Source organism: Pistacia vera, unplaced genomic scaffold, assembly GCF_008641045.1.
Source record: "Pistacia vera cultivar Batoury unplaced genomic scaffold, PisVer_v2 Contig243, whole genome shotgun sequence".
Lineage (NCBI taxonomy): Eukaryota > Viridiplantae > Streptophyta > Magnoliopsida > Sapindales > Anacardiaceae > Pistacia > Pistacia vera.
Window position 1 is genome coordinate 247,790 of NW_022196050.1, and position 12,071 is coordinate 259,860.

The window sequence follows — 12,071 nt, forward strand, 5'->3', positions numbered from 1 at the left end:
CACCCTGTACATGGTACAGAAAAAGAGGACAGTAGTCACTCAAACTGTAATTTGCTTTGAATTTCATTTATGAATGGATAAATAATAATTTAAGAAATTACAAATGGTGAAAGAGAGAGAAGAACAATATTGTGGAAGTTTCAACAACCTCAAAAGATGAGGGTTTTCCCATCCAGAAGATGGCGAATGGTGGGGACTATGAAGAAATGAAAACATAGAAGACAACCAGGGTTTCCAAGTAAACAAATGCAAGTGTTTTATTCACCATCATATTCTCTACTGGCTTTAAACTGATCTCAGCAAATGTCAAAGGCTTCTCAGGTATAGTGCTACTGATCAAGTTCTCCTATGGTGATATCAACGTCTCTAAATTTGGTTCTCACTCTTTCAATTTACTTTATTCCAGGGAACTGAAGTAGTTGAAGGCCTAGTACTCAACTCTCCCATGAAAAAAGAGTTGCTTTTTAGTGCTAAAGCTTTTTCAAAGATGATCAAGAATGTACAACTTCCTAAAGCTTTTTCTGCTCTATTTCGTTTTCAACACGGTGACATCCATCAGTTTCGAAGACTGCCAATACCTAAACAATACACACAAGCTGTAAATCTTGAGGAGGTGATTCTTAAAGGATGTAGAAGGTTGCGCCAAATCCACCCATCTTTGCTGGTTCACAAAAATATTGCTCTTCTGGATATGACACTTTGTACAAGTCTTCCAGAATATATTCATATGGAATCTCTTAAAAAAGTACTTCAGCTTTCTTCTTGCTCAAAACTGAAGAAGATTCCAAAGTATGGATTGTCTATCAGAGCTTGCTTTAGACAAAACTGCTATTAATGAACTACCGTTATCTATTGAACTTCTGACCGGACTTACTACGTCGAATTTGTCATGCCTGAACTGCTTGAAATTAACCCGCTGCAATAGTAAGCCATTTTCAATGCTGAACGAACACCTTAATAAGCTTAGTCTTTTTTCTCTCTTGATATCTGTTGGTCTACTAGACATTATCTAACAGTATTTGTTCTTTTTGGATACAAGCAGTGTCAAAACTAAGAGAGATATTTGACCTCAATAAGAGGCAAAGGCAGTTCCAAAATATGGATGTGTGTATACTGTGAGAGATTCTATTTTGCTCCCGATCCCATTATTCGCTTCGAAGAGGAGTTCGCCGAAGTTGTGTCACACCATCTTTGGATACTATATTTTCCTCGTCACAATTACAAACTCAATAAATCTGATCATTCTAAACATAATCATGTGGGTTTAAGATTTCAGGAAAGCTGGAGATTGAAGATCCTGTCCAGTATACGAGTATGATGTCAAAAGTGTTTTACAAAATAATGAGCTCCAATCATGATTTTAGAATTTGAATGATGTTATTGGATGAACTACTCGACGTCATGCTAGTATGATGGAGCTAATTTTGTGTGGGAATTAATTGCTTTATATAGGTTTTTGTAGACGACAAAATCTACGGTTATGGAATGGGGGGTATGATCCCATGAGGTTGAGGCCACCAACAATCTACTATACCTTCACACACAAGAAAACAAGCGTAAAGTAAACGAAAAACACCGAAGTGGTATTTGCCGTAGGCTCTCCGACGCTCAAGTCAGCAAGGCTAAATGAGGCTAATTTAGTGAGGGTTAGGAAAAGAGAGGTTTATCAGAAGTTTAGTCGGTAAATGAGGCTAATTTAGTGAGGGTTAGGAAAAGAGAGGTTTATCAGAAGTTTAGTCGGAGAATAGAACTATGGCAGTGATATATAACTCTTAAGGGTGAGAACTATAGGGTTAGAAGGTGTAATACTGAATGCCTTGTGAGAGGGCGGGCCTCTGTTTATAGAGCAGTTATAGGATCTTCGAATCCTAATAGAAGCATGAGTCCTTGGTGGTTGTGGTTTAGTGAATAGGAAAGTCTTTGATTTCCTTGCCTTAGTAGGAGAGAGAGTCTTATTTAATCAAAGATTCGGATCTTAGACGAATTAGGATAGTGATAGGTCTTTTCGAAGGAATCCGGATAGTACCGAAATAGGAAGTAGGCAACCTTGGGGTTTAAGTAAACCCTAGGTCCAATAGGTGATTTCAGATCAATGGACTTGGGCCTAGATGAACTGATGATGAGGCCTAAGGGGATCGAGGCCTTATTGATGGGGCTCAAGTAGTGATCCTAACTAGAAGCATAAAAATACATTATATATACACTGACTGTTTACTTTATATATACATTTTATTTATAAAAAAAAATCGTGATCCTAACTAGAAGCATAAAAAAAAAAAAAAAACATTTGCTTTAAGCTGACTTTGTCAATGATTCTAAACCAATACTATAACGAGACCTTAGGATGCATGGAATTTGTACTCATATGTATATATAATCCACCATTCCATTCTTCATTTGATATAATTTTAAGATCTTACCCCTTTCACAAACAAATAACAACAAAAAGAATGAGTGTTTTCAGTAGACATTTCCTCTTGTTTGTGTTACTTGTAACTAAAACTCGAGTTTTGTCAAGGTGTGATAGAACTATTGTAAAAATCATAAACGGATTAGGCGATGGAACAAATCTCACTGTTCAGTGTAAATCAAGAGGTGATGATCATGGAAAACATGTACTTAATGATCCACAATGTTCTTACACATTTTCATTATTTGAACTTGACCAATATGGTGGCAAAATACAACACTGCATTTTCGCTTGGAAAAATGAATCCCATCAATTTGATATTTGGGAACATAAAAGAGATTATAGTAGATAAGGAGTTTCGCTCTTGGACGATAAAAGCAAAAGGTCCTTGTTACAATGAAAACGATCAGGAAAAGTGTCTTGATTGTAGTAAAAAAAATACCATTTCAAGTAAAAATACACGATTCTTGATCAACGTGTGTTTTTCACATAAAATTAATGGTTCTTAGACGGAATTTAGTTATATTTGAAATATAGTTGAATACGCTATGTAGTTCTCATATTTGAGTACATATATAATATATCTATTTGGTTGCATTGCTAATGTTGAAGTATAGGAGCCTTAGGAGGAGATATTTGTTGAAAAATAACGTTAAAACACACACAATAACGAAACAGAAAAGTAAAGAAGACAAACGATTTACCCTGATTCATTCCAATAAAGAAAGTACGTCTAACATTCAAATAGAGTAGAACAACACTATTGAGATAATGAAAATTGTTTATTCACGTATTTTGATGTTATTTCTCGATAGAAAACAAAATTCAAATAATATTTTCATTTGTATTTGATATTTTTTCAAAATCATTATTTTGGCACGAGTAAACTTGAACTTTATATGGAGTCAAAAGGATTATCTTCAGGGACTTATCAACAAAACCGAACTGGTTTTAATTTGTCTTCATAATATAATAATGTTTATATAATGTCTTTATAAGAATACATAGTTTAGAATTTCATAAGTTCTTAAATATTTCTTAACCTCTTAGAAATAAAAAATGAAGAGATTTGGAGAATTATGATTAGTTCTTCAAAATGAGTATCAAGGTGTTAATGGAGATCGAGGTGCTGACCAAGTTGATGTTCCCAAATATTCTCAAGATCCTTTGCAAGGAATTGGCGGTCCAATGACTAGGGCAAAGACAAAAAAGATGAAAGAGGCTTTGCAAGGCTTGATCATGGAAGTGCAATACAAAGAGGCTGTATTAGAAGACTCTAAGACTAAATTCAAAGATATCAAAGCTTCACCAAGGATTAAAAGCCCTCTTATATGAATTAGCAATGTTTACATTTTCTCAATGCATCAAACATCCCTGCTTGCCCCAAGTTTCTAGAGTTATCAACGCAACTGGAAAATTAGCATTCAAAAAATTCATATTCTTAATGACACAAAATTTATTGCTTGACAATTTCAAACAGAAAGTCAAATAAATAAGATAGTGGTAAGCCCTAGCTATGAAGTTTTAATTTAAATTTTTCAGGTCCGCTTTCATACTATCTATGAATTCTTGTCCTCCAGCAGCTTCCCAAATACAAATTACAACAAAAGGGGACGTAGCTCTTTTTTTGACACGCTTTGGAAACGTACTACGAGAATGTTTTACAAGCTGACATTACTCACAATTTAAAGACGATAAAGAAGATAAACCGAGGATCATCTTCTGAAGTTTTACCAGACTGGGATGACCCAACCGGTTATGAACGAGAAGAGGAGTTAGAGACAGTGCATGCAATGGGGGCAGAAGGTATCTTGAGATGATAGAGGCCCTGTGACTCATGTCCTGCACCAATCATCTATCCAGTGCCTCGGTCCTATATAACAACAGAGTCATTATCAAAAGTGATAGAACAATTCAAAGAGTGTGTAAGTTTACTGACAGACACAAGATTAAAAGGACAATGAGGAATATACAGGACAGAGTCCAAAGCCAAAGAAGGAAGTGGTTGTGCACGACGTATAGTTTTAACAACTGCTTTGGACCCATTAGCTAAGGTAACATAAGGCAAGGTGGTAGTATTAATAAGATGAGAAAGTAAACGGGGGTTACTAGAGATATGATCAAATGCATCAGAGTCAAGGACCCATGACCCTAAAGAAGAAGACTGAGTGAGGCATGCAACTGAATTACTCGATTGAGCAATAGAAGCAACAGATGAGGAAAACTGCTTGGTTGCCTAAAACTTAAGATATTCTTCATAATCAACACCAGTAAGAGTCAAGGAAAGCTAACCATGGCTTTCAGAAGATTCCAATGAAGATCAGTATAAGCAACATTGGCATCCCAAATAGGTCGACCATGTAATTTGTAGCATTTCTCCCTGATATGCCCGCACTAATGACAGTAACTACACTTGGGGTGACCTCCCCTACCCCCATGATCCCCCTGTTCACTTTTAGCAGTATGTTGAGATTGAGAAGCCAGGACATAAGAATCAACAAGGGAAGATCTTACAATACCATGGAGGAGACATGAAGTAACTGAGCAAACACTTCATCGAGAAAAGGCACATTAGCACTTGCCAGAATCTGATCTCGTACTAGAGTGAGATCAGGGCTGATAGCGACAAGAGTGAGAATCATGAAAAAATTGTCTCGTGGTGTCAGATCTTCTACTGCAGACTTGCCGACAGGCAATAACAAATTAAATTATACCTTAAGAGAAGCCATCCTGCCAAGGAAGTCTGACATACTCATATCTTGTTGTTTGAGATTAACCATACTAGACATAATAGAATATAAGCTTTGGATATCATTGTATAAAGCAATTTGTCTTTTTACTATACATCAACACAAGTTCTGTATATTTTATAAATAGGGTGAAGTGGAGGGTCAATCGTCACCCATAATAAACTACATAATAAAGCATCAGTCTTTACCCAGACTGCCTTATCTTCTTTGATATCTTCAGTCTTAGTGGTCAAGTGATCTTCCAAGCCTTGTCCATACACCAAGATTCAACAGAAGCGGCCCATGAGGAATAATTAGAATAATTAGAGCTACCTATTAATTTTTCAATTGTGATTGGAGGAAGAGAGAAGAATGAAACAAAACCTGATTTAGAGTAGGATCCTTCAGGAGACATGATCAATTTATGAGAGAGATTGAACTGATCTGGGCAGTATCAAAAAAAAAATTCCAACGACAAAGGATTTTTTTGGCGACGGTGACGATGTGGCAAGCATCGAACGGTGATGAAACCCAAGGTTCTGCTCGCTAATGTTGTCTAAGGCTATTGGTGCTAGCGGTGAGATGTCACGCTCGTTGAAGAAGGAGATCGGAGTAGAAACTACCAGAAAGTCGATTGGCACGTGGAGGCGCGTGGGACGATGAACGACGATTATCTTTTGAGGGTTTGACGACGAGAAAGAGACGAATAGGCTGGTGTTGTCAAATCTCAGAGTCGCCACTAGATGGAGGCAGCCTAAACTTCACTGAAAAAGATCACCAGCAAAAAAAAAAAATTGTCAAAACAGAAAAGAAGAAGAGAAAAAAAAAAAAATTCTAGGGTTTCTAATTTCTTTGCTCTGATACCATGTGAAATCAGAAGAGATTTTTACTTCATATTATTGTGAAAAGAATACACCAATATATACACATCCAATGAATCAAAATAAGGAATGAAATAATCTAGTTTCCTAATCTAGAAATCTTATTCCTAATATACCAGATTTTGTACAACTTATGGTTGTCAAATCACGATTCGTATCGTGTATCGAAAACCTAATTAATTAATGGATTTTATGATATTATTGACTTTAAATTATAGTATTACATAATCAAAATTAATCACAAAATTAAGAATTTATATCATTTCATTTCAACCATTCATATCATTTCCAAAATCAATGTTAATATCTATATCTCCACTTGTGTTATTATTATCATGCAAGATGAGCAACACATATTCCTCTTTACTTTCTCCATACAAAATAGGTATATTCGGATGGGTTTTAGTGAACCGGACCCAGATTCGACCCGAAATTTTTTTTAGGCCTTCGGCTCAAATTAATAAAGTTGTATCGATTTGTATCAATATTTTTAAGGATACAAACCAATACGTATCGTATCGTAGGATACATATCAACGTACCGAAATGTTTATGATATACTCTTTGATATGTATCGTTAGCGACCTATATCGAATCGTATCGTAGGATATATATCGTATATCGTAGGATACTAATAATCATGGTACACAACTCAACAAATCCAACAATTTTCAAGTGGAAAATTGATAATAAAGTTCTGCCTGAAAGTTATCCATCTAATATGGAGGATTCAACAAGTAAAAACATGCTAAGGTTATAATTAAGAATAAATCATTGTCCAACAAACTAATGCAAACCATATTTTGAAAGAAGTTGCAGCCATAAGCAACAAGGAATAATAAGTTCTTAAAATCATGTCTTATATAGTAATTCTAATCTTTTGGTAGAGAGATTAACATCCAAGCTATGAATGAACCTAGACATGTATCCTTAGTGCACACTATACAATATCAAGGAAGACAAGTTTCATGAGGAAAAGAAAATCATACAAAGTTAATGTTACGTGGCCATAATCATAAATGAGGCTATGAATAATGAAGCAGTATATGTAAAATGTTGAGAAAAAGATAGAACTTCATGAATTAACTATAATTAACTATGAATGAACCTGAAAGACAAGCTCAATTGCTCATATACAGTAGTGTCTATATGCGTGGCAAACAAAAACTAAAGGATCTAAATCAATTTATAACAAATGTATATGAGAATGAGCAAAGATCAGTTAGCTTTCTCTTAAGTGAGGATTATATTCATGATTGTTGTAAATCCTCCATGTTCTAAAATCTTTGTGTCACTCTCATGGAGAAAAATGAGTGGCCTTAAAACAAAAACATAGTGTGCTCACATATAGTATGGGAAAAATAACTATCCTAATCAAACAAAGGAATAATGTGCTCGTAAATCCTCCGAGATAAAGTAAAATCCCAATCACATAACAAGTAATGCAATTTCTATACACCTTGAAGTTCAAATATATCACAAAAATAAACAATAAAGAAAAGCTAGCACGAACTAGGTGAACTTTTCATGATAGAAAAAATTATCTCAACAAAACAGGAGGCACACCTGGGCAGCTGCAACAGCTTCTTCTGCTTCTTTGAGCCATACAAGTACTTCACCTGCAGCTTGTACAGCTTCAGCAGTATCCCGCAATTGACTTCTCATCCCTAAGAAATCTCTTCTCTTTCTCTCTTTCAGCTTTCAATGCTGAAATTTCAGCTGCAAGAGCATTTATGAACTTAGATTCAGCTCCCCTTACTCCTGCTCTAGTAGCCGCTTTCTTAACATCATCTATTCCTTCCTAAATCTTTATGTGCCTTGCAAACAATTGAATATGCTTTTCCTCAAGATCTGCATACTGTTCCAGCATGCGTGCAATTCCCTCCATAGCCATCTGCATTGCTTCCTTCAACTCTTCTGTACATTGCTTTTCAGCATCAAGTTCCTGTTTTTGCTTTTCTGCTAAGGACCTGCTAGCTTCAAGTTCGATCCTCAATTCTTCTGCAAGATAGATCTACTTGCTCTCTACCTTAGTCCAGTGGATTCTTTCTCGTTCAAGTTTCTCCTCAGCAATATCTTCGACTGACTCTAGGATTGTAGTCACAGGTGGTGCTAGATTAGGATCACATATTCATATGCATGTCTCAAAAAATTCTGTCAACAAGACAATAAGAGTCTAAGGAAAGTGGGTTTTAAGTGGGACCGCTTGTGACCCCTCCACTTTCTTGGGAATTTTCCTGGTGCGTATTGAACCATAGTAACACTTACTACTATATCAAGTTCCTGTGAATTATTTGATTTTATACCTCATCACCCCTACCACAAAAATGTCACCAAAACCTCCAAATCGTCAAAGAACTGTTCGAGATGTTGCAATTGAGAAATTAAGAAACCAAATCAAAGAACTACAAGAACAACTTGCAAGACAAGGAGTCACACGAGATCAAGATGATGAAATCGGTAATAGCTCCAACAGTGAAGGTGAGGGCACCAATCCATTTGGGGAAGAGTCTTTATCTCGAGATGAATCTCCTAGGTTCCGTCCGAGGGGTCGAGGCAGTGAATTTGGATTTCAAGCTTCAAAGTAGACATTCCTGAGTTTGAGGGAAGACTTCAGCCAGATGATTTTATTGACTAGTTACACAAGGTAGAAAGAATTTTTAAGCTTCAAGATGTTCCTGATGAGAAGCGTGTGAAACTGGTTGCAATAAAATTGAAAAGATATGCATCTATATGGTGGGAGAATTTGAAACGGCAGCAAGAAAGAGAGGGCCGTCAGAAGATCAAAACATGAGAGAAGATGCGCCAAGAACTCAAACATAAGTTTCTTCCAGCACACTATCGATAAGACACTTTTCTTCAATTTCATAATTTAAGACAAAGAATCATGTCGGTAGAAGAGTATACGATGGAGTTTGAGCAACTTTTTCTGAAGTGTGATATCCATGAACCAGCAAAACCATCACTCGTTATCTGGGAGGTCTTAATATAGAGATTGCAGATGTCGTACAATTACAACCATACTGGAATCTCTACAACCATAATGTAGAGATTACAGATGTTATCTAGTTGGCGATTAAGGTTGAAAAGCAACGGGCACGGAAGAACACTATAAATTCCATTAGACAAAGGGAGACTACAACAAACTATGGAGAACAAAGCTTAGCACCCGTTCCAAATCCTACAGTAAATTCCTTCAAGCCTCTTTATAGAAATGATAAAGAGGGTGATTCTAGTCGCACTTCTAATGCCGCTTCAAGAAAATGTTTCAAGTGCCAAGGCTTTGGGCATATCGTTTTTGATTGTCCAAATCGAAGAATTGTTTCACTTGTGGAGGAAGAAGTTATTGAAAATCATGCTGAGGAGGTGAAGTAGAAGTGCTTGATGAGGACATAATAGAAGTACATGTTGATAATGGAGAATCCCTTGCGGTACGCCGCAGTCTGAGCACCGTTATGATGACCAAAGACGCAAGTTGGCTTCGTCATAATATTTTCCATACAAAGTGCACATCCAAAGGGAATGTTGTAACGTCATTATTGATGGGGGTAGCTGTGAAAATGTTGTTGTCAATTATATGGTAGAAAAACTGAAGCTTTCAACCATAGCACATCCTCATCCTTATAAACTGCAATGGTTGAGGAAAAAAAACGAAGTCAAAGTGTCCAAGCGTTGTTGTGTTCAATTTTCAATTTTCTATCGGGGATAAGTATCGGGATATCAGGATAAAGTTTGGTGTGATGTTGTCCGATGGATGCTTGCCACTTATTATTGGAACGCCTATGTGTAGTATGATCGTCAAGTTCTTCATTGTGGATACAAAAACATGTATTCTTTCAAAATGGATGGGGAAAATTGTTTGAAGAAACCAGAAGAGCCTACAACATTTATCACGAGATCCGGTCTTGAGAAAGCTTGTCGGGAAATAAACCAGGTGTGTTTGTTACTATTGTGCGACGAAAATGAAATGTCTTTTACCTTGCCTGAGAAAGTCAAGCACTTACTTCAAGAATTTTCTGATATTGTGCCGGATGAGATACCTCCTAGGTTGCCACCAACGCGAGATATTCAACATGCTATTGATTTCAGTCCTGGCTCTGTCATTCCAAATAAACCAGCGTATCGCATTATTTTTAAAGAACATGATGAAGACGTGAAACTCGATGGCAAGTCTCTTCTAACCCCGGAAGAATGATGCGGGAGCATAAAAGAAAAAGGAAAAGAAATTAAATTAAATTAATTATATTTATATTGACTTTTGTTTTGTCCCACATGGGAGAGATATGCTTTACTTTTTCACTTGGAAGGCTATAAATAAAAGCCTTACTTTGTCCCTTGTAATCATCATTGAATATTACTTTCTCTTCCTCTTTGAGGTTGTAGTTATCTTTGGATTAACCAACCAAGGTAGCTTTTTTGGCTATTATCGCCATAGCGGAGTTTATTCTAATTTCACCACGATTGACATCCATAATGGGGTTTTCAACCTCGCTAAAATTGGTGTTTCTCGCGACGTCCTGGCGTCAACTTGGTATTAAACGCCGGGACGTCGCGAGAAACCCCAATCTTGGCGAGTTTGAAAACCCCACCATGGATGCCAATTGTGGTGAGGTTAGAATAAACCCCGCTATGACAATAATAGCCAAAAAGACCGCCTTGGTTGGCTAAGCCAAGGATAACTATAACCTCAAAGAGGAAGAGAAAGTAATATTCAATGATGATTATAAGGGACAAAGTAAGGCTTTTATTTATAGCCTTCCAAGTGAAAAAGTAAAGCATATCTCTCTCATGTGGGACAAAACAAAAGTCAACATAAATATAATTAATTTAATTTAATTTCTTTTCATTTTTCTTTTATGCTCCCGCATCATTCTTCCGGGGTTAGAAGAGACTCGCCATTGAGCCCCACATCTTCATCATGTTCTTTAAAATTCATGCGGTATGCTGGTTTATTTGGAATGACAGAGTCAAGAATGAAATCAATAGCATTTTGAATATCTCGCGTTGGTGGCAACCTAGGAGGTATCTCATCTGGCATAATATCAGAAAATTCTTGAAGTAAGTGCTTAACTTTCTCAAGCAAGGCAAGAGACACTTCATTTTCGTCGTACAATAGTAACAAACACACCTGGTTTATTTCCTGACAAACTTTCTCAAGACCAGATCTCGTGATAAATGTTGCAGGCTCCTCTAGGTTCTTCAAACGATTTTCTGGTCTCGTTTTTAAAACTTACTTTTCCTTTTACAAATTCATATTCATCTTATTGTGTGATTATTTTTTCCATAGTTTTAGTATTATATTTTCATCTAACAATCAAATATTTAAAATAAAACAAATTGTTTCAATGATTATGAAAATTTAGGGTTAGAGTTTATGTAAGATTAAATGTTAAAAATTAAAACAAAAATATAAAATAGAGTATAAGTGTATTTAGAAATTATAATGTTATTTCTAGTAACTTTAATTAAAATTAAACTTGTCAAAAGAAAAACTAAATTTAAAAGTGAGAGATAGGGGCTAAAAATCTATTGAGAGGATATATTGGCACTCCTATTAATGAGTTAAAGAAACTCTGCTTTTTAATAACTTTTGTAATGTCAAAATTTATCACTATATTAAATTATCAATATTAAGTTTAATTTCTAATTCTTTACAAATAATTTTGACACCCCACATTTATCTTATTTAATTTCTAATAATTTAATCAAAATTGAATTAGAAAATAAAAAATTATCCAAATTGCAGTTAATATAACAAGTTTACCCTCCTATAATATTCATAATTGAACAAAGAAATTACTGATTTACCCTTACTTTTATATCTTAATAATGTAAGCCTAATTTTCATCTAATAGATAATGAAGACTTTTCAACTTATATTTTTATAAATTTAGTCTTTATATGATGAATCTAATCCACCAAATAGTTATTATCCAAGTACTTGAAATTCCTCAACAAGATATTCTTATCTCCAAAGGAGTTTTGATTTCCTTATTATTAAGGGGAATCGTTATTGCACTAGATCATACTCAACCAACTAGTCGAGGTATTG